At 43.1% G+C, this 22284-nt stretch overlaps 1 long non-coding RNA gene across 1 annotated transcript in view; it reads left to right on the top strand.

Annotated features, from left to right (window-relative positions):
- Positions 1-7861: 7861 nt before the first annotated feature.
- Positions 7862-22284, top strand: part of LOC139750729 (uncharacterized) — a 284257-nt gene continuing 269834 nt past the window's right edge. The window contains exons 1-3 of the long non-coding RNA XR_011713203.1: positions 7862-7948; positions 8907-9077; positions 9942-10061. This is a non-coding gene — a long non-coding RNA (uncharacterized lncRNA). The remainder of the gene's footprint in view (positions 7949-8906; positions 9078-9941; positions 10062-22284) is intronic.

Genomic DNA, 22284 nt, shown 5'->3' with positions numbered 1-22284 from the left:
TTTCTCTCTCTCTCTCTATCTATCTATCTACTGCCTACTTACCTACCTACCTACAAATAATGACTGGGACTCAAAAGGCCCTTGTGATATGATGCGCTGAGAATTTCAAAATGCTTTCGATGAATTACGACACAAGGAGGCTACCGTTAATCACACGGCACAGCAGACGAACAATGTTACGTGGCTGACTCACTACCAGGTGGTTGATTGGTTGGTTGGCTAGTTAGGCTACAGGCCTATCAACTGGCAGGGTCATTAGGGCCGTCAACGTCAAGCTACATCCATGAACCAAGAAATCTTCAACACCTTCTACAGGTGTTAAAAGAATAATTTTAAGACCACATACACTCTCACTATGCATAATCATTCGTTATTCATTTATTCATTCACGAGCCAAAAACAAAGAGACGCTTTACATGACGATGCCTACGGTTGGTGAACCGTGACAAATGGGGTGCCACAGGGATTAGCTTTTGTCCCCATTCTTTTTTTTTTTTTATCATATAAATGACCTGGAAATGGAACCCGTGGTATCCAAGATTTGTGGTCGATCCATGAATAAGAGGGGGAAGAGGAGGAGGAAGAGGAGGTATGGCTGAGCAAGAAAAATGATAAATGGAATTTACCGATGCTAATTGACATTTAGTGTAGGCAGATACAAAGCAAATCACTCTGGAGATGAGAATATTAAAGAATGATATGAAATGCTCATACATCTACTTACTGTCCAGTGTAAAGGAAGAAAGGATCTTGAAGGCGTTTTCAGTAAGAACATTCTCGAGTGCATTAAGCCGTCTAACAGCAAACAGTAAATCAAACTAAATGTTAAAGTTTATAGCGAAGAATTTGCCCTTTAAAAAGAACACCAGAAAAAAATACTTCTACGCATGAGTTATACCACTTATTGAATTATGCTGCATAGTTCTGGTGCCTGATGGTAGAAAAGTTTGTACATATACAAAGAAGAGCTACAAAACCAATGCCATTTCTGAGAGATCTTCCTTATGAACAAAAGCTAGGAAGATCGAACCTCTTTTCCCTTACAGTAAGAGCCTATTATTACGAAACCACTGCAGACGAATGTCTATAATTGTCAATATGCCTGACAATCCCAATCATGAAGATTGTTTGATGAAATATAAAGCAGAATGAATGTGAACAAACGGAAGGAAACTTAAAAGAAAAAAAAAAATGTACCAAAATAGGAAAAAAAGATTCTCTAACCAAAACCGCGGATCAGATAAACGGAAAAATGCGAGTTTAGTGTTGAGCTCCCGAGATGATTTCATGGTTGATAAACAAACCCATGAGAGCCGGCTAAATGACTTTAACATATCTGACTTCGAAAAGAGAAATAACCAAAGGTTTTGGTAACCTTGAGTTCACAATCTATTAAAGACTTAATTCCTCTGATTTCGTTCATAGTAATGGCAACAGACACTTGCGTAAACGTTTTACATCGAATAAGGCGAAGTACTTTTGTCTTCAGCAGGATTGTTAACATATGGAATGGTTACCATTTAGAATGGTTACCAGTTAGAATGGTTGTAAGTAGTATTATAGATACCATTAAGAATAAACTTGATAGGTATCACGCTTCAAGTCCACGACTTAACATTATTTGCGCCTTCACAGCCACATTTACATTTTGCAGATAATTGTCCTTGAATCATCTGTATACCTTATAACTTTAACCACACTCCTCTGTGAGTTTCTGATCTCTCTTCCACTATTACAAAAACAGCTTCGAAAGGGTCCAGTGGTCTGATGGTGTTTGAATTCCTTTGTAATCCCATGTAAAACATCACAACGAGTTGCTGTTCAAACAGTAATTATGCAGAAGCTATTAATACCATCAGAAGCCAGTTGAAGAAATATCCTATCCTTTCGAATTTTCACTGAATGAAAATACAATGACGTACACTAACACGTCCATTTCATTTACAGGTTAGGAAGAACAGCCCACCTCCACAAACTCGTTACGAGTGAATACATTAACATAAATTAACGTCGAGGGTAGCCAATAGTGTTCAGTTTTATTCTTTCCTGTAAAGTTTCATGCTTGTTTTATTTAATCAATGGACAGTGTTTGTTTCCCTGTCTATTCCATCAATGGACAGTGTATGTTTCCCTGTCTATTTAATCAGAGGACAGTGTATGTTTCCTTGTCTATTTCCTGATGGTCTGTTTGATGCTGGAGAGGGTGGAGGGTGGTGGGTGTAGGGTGGTAGGTGGAGGGTGGTGGGTGATGGGGGAGAGAGAACCGTGTTACTGTGTATAAATCGTCTCTCTGAACCTCACTCGTGTAGAGCAGATCTGAGGTGGATGTGCGATTATTTGTATTTGCTACATACCCTCGGTATAGGTCAGAACACCTTCCCTCATCTGTTTCTTTAATACTCTCTCTCTCTCTCTCTCTCTCTCTCTCTCTCTCTCTCTCTCTCTCTCTCTCTCTCTCTCTCTCTGTGTGTGTGTGTGTGTGTGTGTGTGTGTGTGTGTTTTCTCCATATCCAAGCAACACTACCACAACCCAGTGCCTCCCTTTCATAGGCATCATTTTCCCTCGACTTGGACCTAGCCAATAGATGATACTCCCATGTGTTCCTCCTCCACGCGCCATACCAATTCTTACCCTTGTCTCACACTCTGATTGTCTTGTAAATAATCAGTGTTAGTCATTCCGCTCACGGCATTACATTACACTGACCCAGCCAAGAGGTGGAGGAGAGGGAGGGGAAATCCTTGTGTGAGCACTTCTACAGTGAAGTAGTTTAAGACTTTTAATTACGCCAGCTGAGGAATGAGAGCAATTTCAACTCTCAAATGAAGACAGGGTTTCGTCTATAACACCTGCCGGGTATTTGGAGAGGAATCTAAGGTTATACCTGTGGTAGGCTGCTGTTTGTGGGGTGTGGAGTGGGTTCAAAGTATAGTGGTGGTGTTTGTACGATCCGTTGTGGGTTCATCAAGATGTAGTGGTGTTCTTGTTTGCTGATTGTGGTGGAGTGGGGACAAGCTGTTCAGGCTGTGGTGATGATGATTGTTTGCTGTGTCATGGATTCAGATGTGGAATGGTGTTGTTTTATTTCGTGTGGAACGGAAGTATTAAGAAAGCTAATACATAATTTATCATTGGGCAATTCTTCTATGATATTTCAACACAATCCTTAAGCATGCTGACAGCAGGTAATGCTCTCTCTCTCTCTCTCTCTCTCTCTCTCTCTCTCTCTCTCTCTCTCTCTCTCTCTCTCTCTCTCTCTCTCTCTCTCTTCTCTCTCTGTAAGACGCACACAGACACAAACACACACAAAAACACACACACACACACACACACACACACACACACACACACACACACACGTGTGTCTGTGTGGACAGCATATAAAAGTTTAAAAAGTTATATGATAGAGAAAGTTCAAGTGATGGGGCCCCACGAGTGGAGAACTCCCTCCCCCGTACTCTCAAAATGGGTAATTACACACAGGCGGCCCTCCAGCCAGGCGGCATTCATAAGGCATTAGAGAGCAAGTAATGAGTATTGCAAGATGAGGAAGGAGCAACAGAGAAACTTTGAAAAGAACACTGAGCACAAGGCAGGAGAAAATCGAGAGAACTGAAAAATCTATCAATTAACAACAGCTATTGAGGCAAAGGGATTTAGAGGGTAGAGTTATAGAGATGATCTAAGGATGTGGGAGCCAGTGAATGATGTATTAAAAAGAGTTCTCACAGTGGGAGACACTGTAACCCAACCACTAGAGAGATGAAATGGAATGAGGAGGAGGTCTTGGAAATCATTGAAATACTTTACCGAAAGAGGACGTAAATTAAATTTTAAAGGCACTTGACCCATATAAGCCTTATGCTTTTGATGAATTTTTGTGATATGTGCTGAGGATGTGTGAAGACGTACTCGGCAAACCACTTGAAATGATGTTTAAGATGTTGCTGGGAAAGATGAAGTGTCAAGGGAGTGGAATGTGGCAAAGGTAATGACCTTCTATAAGACAGACGACCAGGAGAATTGAACTACTGACAAGTCGCCTTGACGAGTCTGTTCCGTCAGTTGATGGAAAAGATAAACAGAAAACACACAGATGACTTTCTGCTGAGAAGAAACTGTATTAGTGAGAGATATCCAGACTTTAGGGAAAGGGTGTCATGCATAAGGAACTCCTAAGATTTCTGACAGAAAGCTTTTGACACCATCTCACACTGGAGTCTGGTGAAGAATCTAGTTCACCAGCTAGTAGTAAGGGGAGTCTCCTTCCATGGATACAAGAATATCTTTGAGGAATGGAACAACGGACACATGTCGAGGAACCATCTCGAGATGAGTTGAGGTAACCAGAGGTGTGCTACAGGGGTCTGTACTGGGATCATTGCTTTTCTTGACCTATACAAAAATGAAATGCCGAAAGGAGTGAACTCCTATATGCAGATGTCTGCGGATGATGCCAGAGTCATGAAGGAGGTAGATAACAAGCAAGATTGCATTCACCTACGAAGGGACCCAGACAAACTCCCAAGTTATCCTGATAGATGGTTGATGAAATTAAACCTTTGGTAGACGCAGGATTATGAAGTTGGGATACAGTGAAAGAAGACCTCATTACCACGCTAGAAGCCTTAGGTTTGCCCACCATGGGAGAAATAAGAGTGAAGCGTGACTTCATCACAACCCTCAAGTTCTTAAACCCATTTGATGACGTCAACAGTGAACAGTTCTTCGAGAGATACGAGGACAAAAGAACCAGAGGATAGAACAGGAAATCATGTAAGAAAATGATTGGAGAAGAATTTAAGGACTTCAGTGATATGAGAACTTCTATAAGAACAGCGAATGAAATAATAATTGTGGGCATGATGCAAAAGTTAATGATGGTACAGAAAGTTCAAGAGATGGGACCTGACGATTACATAAATATCTCCCTATACAGTACAGTACAGTACAAAGATACAGCACAGTACAGTACAAAGATACAGCACAGTACAGTACAAACATACAGCACAGTACAGTACAAACATACCCATAAGCTATCTGTACCCTATCCGCCACCATCTCCTCTTACCAAATGAAATCCCTCGTCCCTGAGTTACAACACGGCAACACAACCACACTGAGTCCATCCGTATTTGTACAGATCTCCAGAAGTACAGCTTCATCCCAATTACTCTGAGCGCCATGGTATACTTGGACGTGCCGGTAGCCACCCTCGTCAGTGCTGCGCCACTGGGTACGTCAGCTGGTCCCGCAGGGGTGCGCAGAGGAGGTGGGGGACACCTGTGTCTCCAGCTAGGCTCCCAAATGTGGCTTACAGTGGGTGAGACGTATGGCAAGTGCATGGATTATCCGGTGTGGAAGCCAGACCAGATGTTGCAATGTTGCTGGAGTAGATGGCATTAGTGTTATGAATCATGGTGAGGTGCCTGAGGATTGGCTGAATGCATGTACAATGCCAGTGCGTAAAAGCAAGGGTGAGCAATGTAGTGTTCAAACTACAGAGGTATAAGTTTGTTGATTATGCTTGGTAAGTTGTTTAGGAGAAGAGTAACTGAGAGGGTGACATCATATACAGAGATCAGATTAGGGAGGAACAGTGTGGTTTCAGAAATGCTAGAGAATGTGTGGGTCAGGTGTGTGCTTTAAGAAATGTTTGAGAAATACTTAGATAAACAGAAGGATCTGTATCCAGCATATATGGATCTGAGGTGTAAGGTATGTGTACGAGTAGGAAGAGAGGAGAGTGAGTGGTTACAAGTGAAGGTCAGTCTGCGACAGAGGTGTATGATGTCGCATTTTGTTTAATCTGTTTATGGATAGGGTGGTTATGGAGGTAAATGCAAGTCTTAGAGAGAGGGGCAAGTATGCAGTCTGTTGGGGATGAGAGGGCCTGGGAAGTGAGTCAGTTGTTGTTCGCCGATGATATAGCACTGATGGCAGATTCAAGTGAGAAACCCCAGAAGCTGGTGACTGAGCTTAGGACAGTGTATGAAGGGAGAACAAGTACTAAATGATCAAGTTATAAAGCTCGATGTGTGTTCGTGTGTTCATGATGTACGACACACATTATTGGAACATACGAGAGTTTCACATATGTAATTTTTTCTTTAAACGCCATGAGACATACTGATAGATATACTGTATATATATATGTTTCTACCTCCAGGAGACGAAGAGGAGACGTGCAAAAGCCATATATGCCAGCACCACAAGAAGAACGTGGAACACAGGTGATTATAGTGCCTGTAGCACACAGGGAACGTGGAACATACAGGTGACCTGGTACATAGGGAATATGGAACACACACATGACCACCACGTGGAGTTGTGTCACACAAGGTACACGGAACACACAAGTGACCACCACCTGGAGGTGTGGCACACAGGGAACACGGAACACACAAGTGACCACCACCTGGAGGTGTGGCACACAGGGAACACCTAACACACAAGTGACCACCACCTGGAGGTGTGGCACACAAGGAACACGGAACACACAAGTGACCACCACCCCCTGAAGCTGTGGCACACAAGAAGGCTAGTCACTCACGAGGCAAATAATGCAATAAAACGGACTGAGAACAGAAGGATCACTCACGGGTGCTCGAAGGCTTCACTCACTCTCCTGCGGAGGGGTGTGGACTCGCCCCCATCCCAGGGTGAGAAGGAGCGTCTCCCATCCCCCTGGGTGTGTGTGTGTGGGGATGGGAGGTGTCCTCAGCGGGACGGGGGAGGGCCTTGGTTATGGTTGGTTTGGTAAGCCACACAGGCTGGTGTAGGCTCGGTCAACACACCCTGCCATGGAGCTTCTCCTCGGAGCTACTTCAAGTCACAGGTGAGGCAGACGGGCTCTTGATGCTCTGCACGGACGCTGCAGAGGTGCTCAGGTGCTCCACTCAGTCTCACTGAGCACACACACACACACACACACACACACACACACACAAGGAGCTCTACCCTGAGCTACCCACATCCATCTGCTTCATCATCCTTGCTTCCCTCCATTAGTCAAAACGTCTTGATGATTGCAAGGCTTCACATCTCTCTCCCATACAGCTATCACTATGAGGTCTACAATCTCATCAGTGAGTTGCGACCCAGTACCATCACCCTGGTCTGTGATAGGGGTCCGCAAAGACACTCTACGTTCCACAGACGACCTCCTCTACCACTCACTGCCTCGTCAGTTTCTTAGCCCTTATTCATAGCAACTTAAGGAGGCACAAGACCTCTGTGGCTTTCATCTTCGCTAAATTTACTAAAGCTTTTGAACCAATCAATCGTACCCAATAAAGCTATCAGCACTGGGCTACAGAGAAGCCTCTGTACGGCAGATTTGCAGACCTACTCAGCAAAGACGTACGCTTCTCAGGGGTCATCTCCACTTTCGTGTCCCTCACCTGTTATGTCCCACAAGGCAGGGAGATGGGAACCTTGTGTTTCCTCATCATGATCCCTGATAGATGCTTGATGAAAGCACGTTGGTGATTCTACCATCCTCTTCTCATTTACACCAGAACTACCTTAACAGCTTCCAGAACTGGACCTTAACTAACCACGATTAACAGCCACATACAGACCGTCGTCATGTAACACATCAGCCTGGCTAATGCCTCACTGTACCCCTACGGGTGGTTCAGTCTAACCAAACTTTTTTGGCGTCACTTTCGACCAAGGGTTTCGAAACCTGTATTGAATATACTATTGGATACATTGGGGCTTTGTCAGTAGTAAAGGGTGAGTGAGAACCACTCCTCAAGTGATGGTGCCAGCAAATTATTTCATCCCTTTAATAATCCGCTTTGAATCGTGCGCCAGGTTCGTGTCCCTCTGGTAGCGAGTACGACAACTACACGTAAACACGAGGGGTTGGCTGACAGTGGGAGGAGTACGCCACTATTATCTCCTCATTTCCATCACTATTTCCAGTTGTCCTCATTATCTGTAAGTTATGAAGTGCCTAACGTTTTACTTAACTGTGTAGGTATGTTACCTGAAGCTGTATCTAGTGTAAGTAAGCTTTTTTAACAGGTTTCATGAGATATATGGCCGAAGCTTGGGTTTTAAATGGTTGTTTGCCTCGGAGTACATATTTTGTTTTTTGTTTATCTTCCACTATTGCTGTGGACGCTTATTTAACATTCGCTGTTTAGTTTAATGAAATGAATTACTCGCTGTTTATGTGAACTGATGTTTCAAAAGTAACATCATTAAGCGTTGCAATAAGCAAAGCCTATATTTCCAATTCCTGTGTGTAACTCACATGGCGCTTCTGCCTTAAGTATTTTCGAAATTGGCTCGACCTTTTTTCATTTAATTCAGTAATAGAAGTTGATAATTAGAAAATGACTAAATGCGTACAATTTTTTTTTATACATGTCTGTTTTTAAGTGAAGCATAGTTGGTAATTAGGTCACTGGTATAATTATTCGTTCATTTACGTTTAGGCATAGTGGTACCCTGCTGTTCACGAAATTATTAATTGGTAAACGACATGGGAAAAGTTAGGAACCCCTTCATGCCCTTGACAATAATGATGTTGAACATGTCATTTTGAAATCCAGCTATCGTCTGCATACTCTTGTAGGCTCAAGATACGTGGACATCTTACACTTGAACTCGGTAACCTGCATTCTTCCCAGACTTAACTATGTCTCCCCATCTGGTCCTCTTCCTCATCCGTTACACAACATAGACCACATTTAAATGGGCAGAAAATGACATACAAAATTATCACTCAATCCGTCTTTCAACGCCTGAGCCGCTCAGAACATTGGCTCTCTCACTTCTCCCTTACCATCAGTCAAGTGAACCTCATACAACAGGGTAGGGAGGAAGTTGCAGCACCATATTCGACACCATCATATCCTGCCACCTGACATCCCCCTTTCCTGCGTTGCAGTTCGGCATCACAGCCTCACCGAGCCCATCGCAGCTCGTACAGACCACTGTATGAACAGCTCCGTCCCAACCATTGTGATCCCCATCAATGATTATTGACTGGAGTGGCAGTTTACTGATTCCAGTTAGTTGACTACCCGCCTCCCCTTTTCCGAGCGCCACCGCCTGCATCGTATGTATTTACTCTGTATTTCCAACCTTTGGTTGTAGTTAAGCCAATAAACACTTAGTTATCTTTCTTATTTCTATATTATCATTAGAATTATTATCATGATATGCATATACCTATATGTGCTGATATATGTATATATATATATATATATATATATATATATATATATATATATATATCTTTTTTTTTCTTTTAAACTGTTCGCCATTTCCCGCGTTAGCGAGGTAGCGTTAAGAACAGAGAACTGGGCCTTTTTTGGAATATCCTCACCTGGCCCCCTCTGTTCCTTCTTTTGGAAAAATATATATATGTCAGTGGATTGAAGCAAGGCATGTGAAGCGTCTGGGGTAAACCATGGAAAGCTGTGTAGGTATGTATATTTGCGTGTGTGGACGTATGTATATACATGTGTATGGGGGGGGGTTGGGCCATTTCTTTCGTCTGTTTCCTTGCGCTACCTCGCAAACGCGGGAGACAGCGACAAAGTATAATAAAAAAAAAAAAAAAAAAAAATATATATATATATATATATATATATATATATATATATATATATATATATATGTAACCTTTACTGATACTCTAATCTTGAGGCTACAACCTTGGCTGGGTCTTATACTGTGCATAAATCATAACATCCCGTACTAGAGCGAGTGTGTGACTGAAACATATATATACATCCTGAGCTTCATATAGATCATTGGTTTTGAACCATGTCTTGGTGGAGGAACATTATAGCCAACGTGTAATATTATCACACTTCGTAAACAACTTAGTGGCGGCCATTAGCCAAACAAGTTAAAAGACTTCCATTTATAGATTAGGAATTATTGTGCTCTCATGTCTTATTTTCGGTTATTTCAGAATTTTGTGAATCCTCTTACGGAGGAACCCAGGGAACGCTGACACCTGGGCTGGTCAATGGCGTCGAACGACCTAACGACGCACCAAGCCATCGTGGGACACCAATCGGAGGTCATTGAGGTAAGGTCACCGGTCATTATGTTGGTGGAGGGTTATTATTATTTTGCTTGACCTGTGCCTTGTGGAGGTCTGTGTACAATCTTCGAGTCGTCCATCCAGGTTACCTGGGGGTAATGACTAAGTGACCTGACCTGACCTGTGGGTTGTGGAGGGTCCGTACACACTGATCTGTCTGGTTTGATCAGCTAAGGTAGTGACCTGGTAACCTGACCTCACCTGTGGGTTGTGGAGGGTCTGTACACACTGATCTGTCTGGCATGATCGGCTGGGCTAGTGACCTGGTGACCTGACCCGACCTGTTGGTTGTGGAGGTCCTTACACACTCATCCGTCTGGCTTGATCAGTCGGAGTAATGACCTTGTAACTTGACCTGAACTGTGTTGTGGATGTTTTGTACAGACTGATTCGTCCAACCAGGTCAGTTGAAGTGACCTATTGCGACCTGACCTAACATGTGGGTCACACACCACTCCGTCCAGCTAATCAAGCAGGAATAGCTAACCAACGTATTTTTTCCGCACTTGGTAAGAACTTTTTGACATATTTATGTATTTGTGTTAATTTCAACCGGTGTTATCGGACTCCATCTGCATTAAGTTACACCGCGGGTGAAAAGTCGCCTGTGTGTCAAAGAACTTACCCTGCAGGAGTCCATCATTTCCCTGCTGCTGGAAGTAGCGCAGCCTTGGAGCTGTAGGCTCTCCTGGAAAGAGGTTCTGGGTGACTCCAGGACTTCTTTCTTAGAAAAGGGTTCTAGGAAATGATTAATGAATTAAGGTAATAATGTTAGAATTATCATATACCATTAGCATGGTATGGGGAGTTTAATGTAAACGAAACCCTTTTTCAATTATCCCTTCTGTTATAATTTTATGTAATTTGTTGAAGTTTCGTTTTCTAGTTGTGACTGTTTGCCGTTTCAGTGAGCCTTTAGTTTATTTGTGAAACTTGTTTGAATTATGGAGGTTGAATTTCAATTTTCTCTTCTGTTTCAGCAGATAACATGGTGAATATCATTGCATGAAGCTATTCTTGGTGATGAACGTATTGTACACAAAGTATCTGGTCTTTATTTCATACTGTCTTTCGTGCTTATATGCCGTTTCTCGTGTCCACGAGGTAGCGCTAGGAACAAACGAAAGAACGGCCTTATTTGCTCACTCCCACAGCTCTAGTTGCCTTGTATATTGCACTGAAATTCGGGCCTTTATCTAGGCCAAGCCCCAGAAAGAGTTTCATGGTTTTCCTTGACCACTTAATGTTTCCTGGTTCATTCCACTGAAATTACGTCGCCCCCCTGTATGCCACATCGATCTATCACGCTATATTCTGTGTATGTCTTTCACCCTCCTGCATGTTGACGCCCCGATAACTCGAAGCCTCTTTCATTCCAAATTACCATATCCTTCTCGGTCCCCTCTTCCTCCTTGCTCCCTCCACTTTTGGCACGTTTATTCTCTTAGTAAGTCTCTTTTCGTTCATCCTCTCCTTATGAGGAAACCAATTCAGCACAACCCCGTCAGCTTTCTCAGTCATACTTCGCTTACTGCCATATTTATCTCTTTTACTGCCATTCCTTGCACTAACAACCTTCCTCACACCGTATATTGTCATCAAGCGTGTCATTTTCAACACGTTTGCCCTTTTCCATTCTTTGACATCTTGAGCCTAAGACTCTCACCCATCAACTCCGTCGGGACCATCATACCATCAAAGAAACCTATCTTCGCTCTCACAGACGATGGGTGACTATTCTTACCATTCACTCTTCACTCCTCAGTGCACCAGCGACCTCCTACTCCTCCTTGCCCTCTGGTGCACTTTATCTCCCATAGTTCCATTCGTTCCCGTGTCCACTACGCGGTATCTAAAGCGTTTCCACAGTCGTATCTAAAGCGTTTCCACAGTCGTATGATAAAACTTCACTTTGCATCCTCTTCGAGATTTAGCATTTTTTTTCATAGTAATAACATGCACTGTAACCTAACCCGTTAAGCATGACTCTTGGATATGATGACATGACCTTTAACCTGACCTTTTGGAGTAGGTAAAAAGCCAAGCCATTATACTCAAACGTATGTTGCGTCATTTCTTTGTGACGCCCCACTCTGTGACACTCCTGTATAAAGTGCTGTTGATTCTGATACATTTCGACCGAAGGAGGTACACTGATACCCTTTCAGGGATTTCGTGTGACCTTATATGACTCGGGTTAGCCACGTAGGTCATGGGTCAAGTATCCGAGCAGGTTTGACCTTTAGGGTTGGAGATCCACAAATGTCTAGACACTTTTTTTTTTTTTGTAAGGTGGCCACTGTTAATGACAAGTCGGCCACGCCCACACAATTAACACTATCGGCGTGGCCCTTCCGACTGGCTCATAGATACCCAATTGGCATCCACCTGGATCAGTCACTTCACTAGCTCTCGGACACCAAGGCGTGGAAACGTTCACCACGTGATTCCTGGCTCGTCACTCTCTGACAGGGATTCTGTTGTGAGTCATCTTCCATGGCTTACTTCGGTAGCAGTATCAATGCACTATGACCTCTACCTTCTTCGGCATAACCTCGAGGGACATTGCAAAACCTTATCTTTTGCAGCATCCTCAACAGCGGGACCTTCGGCTACGCTTCCTTCAGAACAGAGTACAACACAAAATCGCCCACTAACTCAGGACTTTAGCAAAGCCTCTTTCCTTCTACAGAAGCCCCACTAGACCCGACATCCGCACAACCAACCTACGGAACCACATTTCAAATCCCCCGCAGGAGCGCCACGCAACGACCCATAACTCTCCAGCGACGCAGCGCCTCGGGACACCTTCCACACCCCTTGCTAGTGCACCACAGGACACCTCTCTCGTCACGGCTCCCGTAGCATAGCACCAGGAGCACCACGGGGAGGAGACCTACCTCATTCATCAGAACGCAGTTCACCTCCTTGCCTCATCTTGCACCACTTCCAGTATCTCGTCCTGAGCTACATCACCTGTGGCAGTTAACCATTTAAGCATTGTTTTAGGTCACCCTTGTTCCCGAACCACCACTTCTGTCCAGCACTAACAACAAAGAAGTTGGACACTTGACGAGCAGCCGCGAAGGGTCCTTACCATCAAACTCCAGAAGGTTTAAGATGAAGAATATAACGAAAAGAAATGAAAAGGAGACACTTCAAGTGAAAACGAAAATCGGGAACTAATTACAACCATCATAAAGTAGGAGAGGATGCAGAAAATGGATGAATGAATCCACTACTTACACTGCAGCTGAGCGGAGGAATCTCCAGTCTCGCGTTACCAAATCCATCCAGGATGAAGAATGAACTGCCGGCGTCTTCCATCAGGTTATATAGTTATATTAGGGCGTGTATTAGGCTGGAATTAGGACATAAAGGCTAATCAGAGAGCAATAGCTGTCGTCCAGCCCGGGGGAAGCACAGGCACCTCGCCTACTATCATAAATAGAGCCAAACCCCCTCATAGCGAAGTAGGGAGGTCCCTCAACATCCACCGTGGCTATGGCTCGCATCACTCGCACTGTGCCAGGGTATCTGCCTCCGTATATCCCCTAACGAGTCAGTCTAGGTCGGCCGTACGAGTCATCCAGGATGGGGTCGGGTGTTGTAGGGGGGGACGCCCTACGAGAGGGTTATGGAGTATTATATATATTTTTGCGTGACTGGCATCAGTAGAGGCAGGCCAGGCTTTGTTTACGTGTACCAGCTGGACGCTAATGCACTTCTCGGCTATTATAGTAAACAAACGGGGGAGAGATACGGCCAGAACCACCTCCCTCCGGTGGAGGGGTCTATGACCCCCTCCTCCACTCCACTCCCTCCTTGTTGTCGACACCCTTGGACCCACTGCCTGGGGGAGGAGAGGTAGGGGCCATGTGTGTGTGTGTGTGTGTGTGTGTGTGTGTGTGTGTGTGTCCTCCCCTTACCACCGTCGCCCCGTTGATGGGCGATTACAGTAGTCAACGGAATGGGTGATGAGATATAGGATTTGATTAAGATAGATAACTGGTGATAAGACCCTGGTGACGGAGATTCTTAGGAAACAGAGGCGGAGATATAGAGATAAGAATGTAATACGATGAATAAGTGATTCAGTGTGGTCATATGAAGATTACGATATCTTGAGGGGGGGAAAAAGTGACTACATATGAAATTATGGTCATTACGAGCTACTGGAAAAGGGTAATTACACTTGGGCGTAACGAAAATTGCTTTCTCAACGTAACAGACAATTGTTCTTGGGATGTTAATGAGTTGCTATACCATACGTTGCTTACGATTGGACGGGACGGAAGCCAGATTACAAAGCTGTGAAGCAGACGATAAAAACACCTCAGGAAGTAGGCCATCTCACGTGCGATTATTGTGATTAAACAGTGTAAGGAAACGCGTGATTGGACGATTATCAGGGGGTAAATACAGTACTTTAAGGGGTTGGGGGTTGGGGGGGGTTTAGTTGGGATGGGGGTATAGCATTTGGAAATCTAATGTGTTAAGTTGTAAGCTCGAGTTGTGTGAAGTCCTGGTTATTGTATGGGTCATGTATTATGATTATTGTATATTGTTCTAAAGTTGTATGTAATTTCTACGGTAATTTAGGCAAAATTGCCCGATGCTTGGAGCGCGTAGCACGGTTAGCAACGAATTACTGCTCACCTATATCATGGCAGCGCGCTAAGTACTTCCCGCCTCCAACTTACGTTCTCGGTGAGGCTAACAACGCTAACAAAGCTGACTCGAGTGCGGTAGATGATGTTAACAGAGCAGTCGGCGCTGGCTCTGTTGGATCTAATGCGGCAGATGATATTAACGAAGCACTTGGCGCTTGCTATGTTGGATCTAGTGCGCGCGGATGATGTTAACAAAGCATTTGGGGTTGGCAGTGATGGCGCTAAAGCAGCAGAGATGTTATCAAAGCAGTTAGTGTTAACAATGCTCTCTCTATGGCAGCGGATAATGTTAAAAAAAAACAATTGTGCTAACGTAGCTGACTGTAATGTAGCAGGTGATGCTAACAAAGCAACTGACGCTTACATAACTGATAATAACAACATACCATCGTCTTTGTTCTCTTCTCAATTGGCCATTACGACACACCTTTTTTTTTTTGTACATTGACCTATATGTAAGGGCAGACACATGCTCCACTCAGATGTCATCTTGGGTGAGAGGCAAAAAGTGAAACAATGATGATGAAGAAATTAATCAGGGTTCCATGGGTGTTTGCTAGACTCAACTCGTAAAGTTAGAAGCAGCTGTTGGAGGGCAGAGGAAGGCAACATAACGGTCTATCCTCGAGTTGCAGGGTCTTCGCACAGAAACAGAAGCAGTAGCCAGAAATATTCTTGGTCCAGTCCTTGTTGGCAGACACACATTCAGGCTGCTCGAGAGAGAGAGAGAGAGAGAGAGAGAGAGAGAGAGAGAGAGAGAGAGAGAGAGAGAGAGAGAGAGTTGTAGCATCGCGGTGCACAGAAAGAGAAGGTTGAAGAGAAGTCATGCCAGGAAAATAAACCAGAGAGAAAACTTTTGATATCTGTGGTTAATAGATGGATAAAGAAATGAATAAACAAATGAATAAATAACGGTGTCTTTGTGACGTGGGTGTGTAAACAGTTTATTGCCAAACCGCCGTATGAGCTGCCGGTGTTGGCCTGAGATGGTGGACAGGTTCAACGATATAAAGACCTTTTAGTAGGCGGTGTAAGAAGGGCCAAGGATGATTCTGAATGCTCTTTTCTGTACTCTCTCTAATTGGACTCTCTATGTATCTGTTAGTGAAGAGGACCAAGCTGGGGGAGGCGTAGATAAGCTTCTGTGGATTTAAGATGGTATAGACGTTCCTGAGCTCAGCTGGTGGGACGCTTAGTAATTTCAGTACGCGGAGGAGGTACAGACGGTATGAGGAAGATTTGATGATAGTGATGACGAGACTCATCCAGTTTAAACTGTCGTGTATTGTGAACCATATCAGATATATGAGCAGTACTTCATGTTAGGACGAATGGCTGTCCTGTATATATGAATTAGCTGTCCTTAAGGATGATAACTGCGGCGCCTTTAAAACATCTTAAGCTTTTGGGAAACAGTTTGTATTATTATAAGGTTTAACGTGTGTGTTTCGAGATAATAGAAAGAAACGAATGACTCTTAGGAAGTGGTGCAGATAAATGAATTGCTTTTAGGATTACTGAATTCAACCAGCTAACTTCTTCCTCATTTCGAGACTTTAAATAGATCCACACGAGAGAAGATATATGTTCAGTAAGAGATAGAGAACGGGTTTTAGGGGGAACGAGGAGAAAAATAAGTTAAAGTTTGAGAGATGTAATCATCATTGTAAGAATGACTAGGGTTAGAAGTTGACTAAAAACCATCTATGGAGAAAAGAATGAGAGTAGGCGACAGGACAGGTCCTTGCGTAACACCGCTGTTGATAGGATAACAAGGGGAGTCGCTTCATTGAAGGACTGCCAGAGAGGCAGCTGTGTATTACGGAATAGAAAAAAATAGGAAGGTTTTGTACAAAGCAAACTTTGTCAGATGCTCTGGAGGTGTCGAGAGCTGCGACAGAAGTTCCACCAAAGTCCCTGAGAGTGGAGGACTAGAAGGGAAATCACACTGGAGGAAGGATCAACAGCGGACGGAGCACTGCAATATCCGTATTAGTAATCAGAAAGAAGGGCATGGGATTCTGTGTGTCTATGTTAAGGGTTAACGAGACTGTCCAAGACTTCGGAGGCAGCAGAAGTGAGAGCACTGGGGTGATAGTTGGAAAAGTTAGATCTGTCTCCTTTCTTAGGGATGGGCTGCACCAAGGCATGCTTCCATGAGGACGGCTTAAGAAGTCGAGTTTTCAGACAGAGGCGAGCAAGGATCGCATCTAACTCAGAGGCCAGTGATACCAGCACAAATCAGTCAGAGGCACACACCCTTAGGACTCTATGGCCATCTGGCACGCACATTGTCTACCTGGAAGGAGGGCCCTGCGCGAGGGGAATATGGAAGATGTCATAGGCTCTTTGGAAGGAGATGAGGGAGGAGGACTAGGTGTAGAATCATGTACTGTTGAGTTACAAGTAAATACTGCACAAAACAAAAGGAGTGGCTATATCAGTTGGAGCGTTAGCTATTGATTGATGAAGTCTGAAGAGAGGTGTGAAGAGCTTGATTATATAAATGCTTGGAGATGTTATGAGCGATGAACCTGAAAGTTTTGGCAGTAGAAGAAGTGGTCAACAGACTTTGTTATTCACGAACGTGTGATTGACTTTAAGAATTCACCATTAAGATACGTCAGCCATTAGAACGCCTCAGTAAGACATAGTTGGCCATTATGATACTTCACTCGGTCATTATGAGACCTCAGTTAGTCATTATGAGACCTCAGTTAGTCATTATGAGACCTCAGTTAGTCATTAGGGTGCCTCATTTGACCATACCGGTATGTCTAGAGAAAGAACTAATTACATACTAAGATGCTAGGGTCAGAGACTGAAATTATTATTATTGTTATTATTATTATTATTGTTATTATTATTATTATTATTATTATTATTATTATTATTATTATTATTATTATTATTATTATTGCTGTTGCTGTTAAGTGACATCAAATTTGATTCTTGATGATTAGGGGGAACCCATCTTTATTTGCCTAATAAGTCTTAAAAGAATCAGTAGAAAATAAACACGTTTAATCAGTAATGTTTATTTACAGAAGAAAGTAATTTCTATTGATATCTATTAAGAAGATAAGGTTTCCAGTAACCATTAAGCTATCATAGTATACATCGATGTGTATGAATGCGGTGTGTATATATGTATCTAGAGATTAACTTATGTGTGTATATATGTATCTATAGATTAACTTATGCAATAGATAATCCTAAGTGTATTTGTGTCATACATGATATTATGCAAATGAGTGTATATACCTTGATATGTCATGATAATGTCAAATATATTTCAGTCAAATGTTGAACGATATACAGTTATGTATATCGCCTACATATGAAACTAGGAAATATTACATCAGGAATGGAACATCTGCAGCTGCAAACTGATGTAAACAAATTGATGGGTTGGGGCTCACAGGTGGCAAATATATATTGATATCGATAAATGCAAAGTTTTACGAGTGAAACAACAGTATGAGTTTGGTTGAGGTACAAAAGATAAATGAGGAAAAGAGAATAAACAAACTTGGAGCATGATAATCTCTGGTGATCTAAAACCAGGTAAACAGTGCATAGAAGTAGTAAACAAACACCAGAATTCTAAGATTCCCTGGCAGGGATCTTGAAACTGTATAGGGTGTTCAGTTATGGTCACCCTACCTGAAAATAAACATAGAGAGAACGGAGAGATTCGAGCTTCCAAGATGACTCCCGAATGAGAATCAAATCCTATGGATGCAAGCCAGACGACCCGAAACTATTTAGCTCAGAAAAATAGGATGTTAAGAAGGGATTTGATACTGGTATTTGAGATCATCAAAGGCTTTGATTATCTCTATCTAAGCAGCTGTTTCAGGCTTCATTCGTCTAGTATCAGTCGTTGTAATGGATGAAAACTCGAGGGCAAAACGGTTGACTTTGAAAGAGGCCAAGTAGTCTCTCTCTCTCTCTCTCTCTCTCTCTCTCTCTCTCTCTCTCTCTCTCTCTCTCTCTCTCTCTCTCTCTCTCTCTCTCTCTCCACTGTCACAAACAGCCTCGGAAAGACCCGGCAGTCCATCTCGAGTTCGCTTTCCTCTCTATTCCTTCGGTGTATTGCGAATCCTGGTGTCTAGCGGGAGAGGGAAAGGGAAAAGAAGACGTCTACTCCCAACGATACACACGTAGTGGAGGCTACGATACGAGGGGAGGTGGCCTGATTATCGTAGTTGCAGTGGTTATCGTAATGGGATAGTGAGGATGGTGATGATGGTGGCCATGATGGTGATGGATTTAATACCGATAGTGAGGATGATTGTCTTTGTGGCTTTGAGGGTGATAGTGATGATGATGAAGATGGTTATAGTGAAGCCTGGGGAGCAAGCTGTATATTTTGATATTTAACTATGACTTTGATATTACTAAAAAAAAGAAAGGAGAGCAAAAAGCGGATTTTAGTTGATAGATGATGATATAAACGTGTACCGTAATGTAGTAGACAAATGAGACAAAAAAATCGTTATGTAATGATAATTATATAAGAATGAGTCGTAATGTAAATGGATGATATGATAAATGGTGAAGTAACTGATGATATAAACAAGGATTATGATAAATGACAGCATACCTGTAGAACGATGAGATAAACATGGTTTGAAAATTGGAAAAAGATTGTATTTTGGGTTGCTGTATTTACTTTTACGAAAATAACTCCACCGCAGCTAGTAATATGTTAGACCGGTGAGCACAACGGTACGACCTATGAGAACGACAGTACGACCCTTAAGTACGACGGTACGGCCCTTGAACACGACGGTACGACCCTTAAGCACGACATTACGACCCATAAGCACAACGGTAAGACCCTTAAGCACGACGTTACGGCCCTTGAGCACGACGGTACGACCCTTAAGCACGACAGTACGAACCTTGAGCACAACGGTACGACCCTTAAGCATGACGCAACAACCCTTCGCTATGGTGGCCTGGTCATCGACTTATCCTGAAAGGTTTGAATCAGTTTCAAACTTAGGGGTCGCACCAGCGTGGTCAAGGGCCACACCATCGTTGTAAAAGGTCGTAAACTTCGTGCTCAAGGGTCGCACCAGCGCGCTCAAGGGTCATAACCTTCGTGCTCAAGGGTTGCACCAGCGCGCTCAAGGGTCGTACCCTTCGTGCTCCAGGGTTGCACCAGTATGGTCAAGGGTCGTACTGTGGTCGTAATAACGATAATGGTCGTACCATTGTGCTAAAGGGTCGTACCAGCGTACTTAAGGGTCGTGTCATCATCTCAAATACCTCGAGATCTTGAACCAGTTTGATATTTGACCGATTTCTAAACTCAGAAGATTACCGAAGACATCTTGATATGGGTACCTCAATAAGGAAGGAAGTTCCTTCATAAACTTGCTCCTTCCTTAGATAACAGAAGGTTGAGGACACACACACACACACACACACACACACACACACAAACAGAGACACAAACAGACAGACAGAGAGACAGCCAGACGGACAGACAGACACCGGGAAAAATGGAAGGATTACGGTTGACCTTAAGGCAAAGGAATAATATAATCAGAGATATTTAACCTCTGACTCCTGCTCAGCGAGAAACGATTCCAAGGATATATTAAAGGCTTATTCGCATGAGATATTCAGAGGGCTGGGTCTTCAAGGAATGTTTATATTTATGTAAGGTTTACTAAACAAGAATTGAATGATGTATATAAAGTTTGGTGTTAATGATTAGTGTGTTAGGGTAACATGTCGAATGTTTCTTCTGAGTGTTATTTCTATAGGGCACTCAATCGTCTACATCCACTTGAAGTAAATTCGTATTTAAGGTAAGTTTAAGGTATTTAAAGTATTCACTGCAAGGTTTATATCCTCTTTTTTTTTTTTTATTATCAACCCACACGTACATAACATTTATACTTGTCAGACCAAATATTACCACAATGATATATTACATGCATAATATAGGAAAGAAAAAAAAATAAGATATGTATATATATATATATATATATATATATATATATATATATATATATATATATATAGAGAGAGAGAGAGAGAGAGAGAGAGAGAGAGAGAGATTATATCACAAGTCTAAAGTATACTGTCTTGATAATCAAAATATATATTACCCGAACGAATTCTGTAAGGAGTTACAGGTGTCATACGAAATCCAAATCTGTGGCTTGCAGGAAGTATAATTCAATACGACCCTTTACATGTGCCTTATAAACCAGCTCCTCAGGCAATAGACTACCAAATTATACACAGAAGAGAAAAAAGAATGATCCTTAATGCGGTACATCACAAAAGTTAAGGCGTTTTAAATAGGACATACTAGCAAGATATATAGCCAGGACCGGGGGAGAATATATTAGATTGGCCCTAAAATATTCCTTCTCAGGTAACCTTTTAAGTCGAGAGGGTGAGGGAGTTTACAAGATGAAGCTAGACCGTTCGTAGCGGGGGCCACGCTAGAGGGATACTCATGTTGTCCAACCTTCATTTATTAGTGTCCGGGTTTGCATCATAGTCGTTTAGATTATTCTTACAAGCCCCAAACTGTCTATTGTCCACCGGTTTCAACACCTTATTGCCTGTTCTCTGACAGTTATGGTGGGTTATATCTTACAATTATGCCCCACTCTTCCTCAGGGCCGTCCGAGCCACGATGTTTCTCACTGCGTATCGTCCACAGCTCCGAGGTGCAGGGGGGGGGAATCCAGTGGTTGTGGTCATGCGGGGTGAGGGCATGAGCCAGGTTGTGGTGTTGTGAAAATTCATTCGAGAAGGATTTCCGAAGTCATTTCGTCGGTCGTTTTATTTGGTGTGGACATGGCGCTGGCACCAGCCAAGACGGAGAGGATTAGTATTCCCAGTGCCATTTGGGCAACAAGCTATTGCCGACACTGTGCAATTATGGTAATGCATTTTTAGCCTTACTATCGCCGTACATCCTGGGAAGTATATAGAAGTGCTAGATCGGTCTGGGTGTATAGACGTGGCCTGGGTGGATGGGTGGTGCTCTGCTCTTCAGGGAAGTATAGAAATTACGAGGAACCTTCTCCTTAATTTATTTTTTCAGAGACGTATAGAAGTTAGATATTCCTCCCCCCCCCCCCTCTCTCTCTCTCTCTCTCTTCGACGGTCTGTTCATATTATAGGGGGGGCCTTCGTCTTCAGAGGTCCATAAGAAGCAAATTAGGAACCACAATAGATAGTCAGGGGGGGGGGGGGGTCTTTATGCTACGCGTAACACCGGAAGTATATATCATAAGACCCTTTGATATTGATGAACAAGAACACGGGGGGCCCGCCGAGCACAGGAGAACAATTGCATCTTCTCCTGCCGTAACTTCTCCTCAGACTTGGCCAGAGACCTCCAGGTTGTAAACACGTTTAACCCATGCATTTAGGAACATTTTCTCTAAATTATCACCAGATTATAACATACACAAGAGGATTATTTTTTTTTTTTCCCTCCTGGTCTGAAATAATCGCACTGTTAAGGGAGGGGGGGAGGAGGAGGGGATGGA

Source organism: Panulirus ornatus, chromosome 10 (assembly GCF_036320965.1).
Source record: "Panulirus ornatus isolate Po-2019 chromosome 10, ASM3632096v1, whole genome shotgun sequence".
Taxonomy (NCBI): Eukaryota; Metazoa; Arthropoda; class Malacostraca; order Decapoda; family Palinuridae; genus Panulirus; species Panulirus ornatus.
The sequence above is the reverse complement of the archived record's forward strand: the minus strand, read 5'-3'. Positions and strand labels throughout refer to the sequence as shown.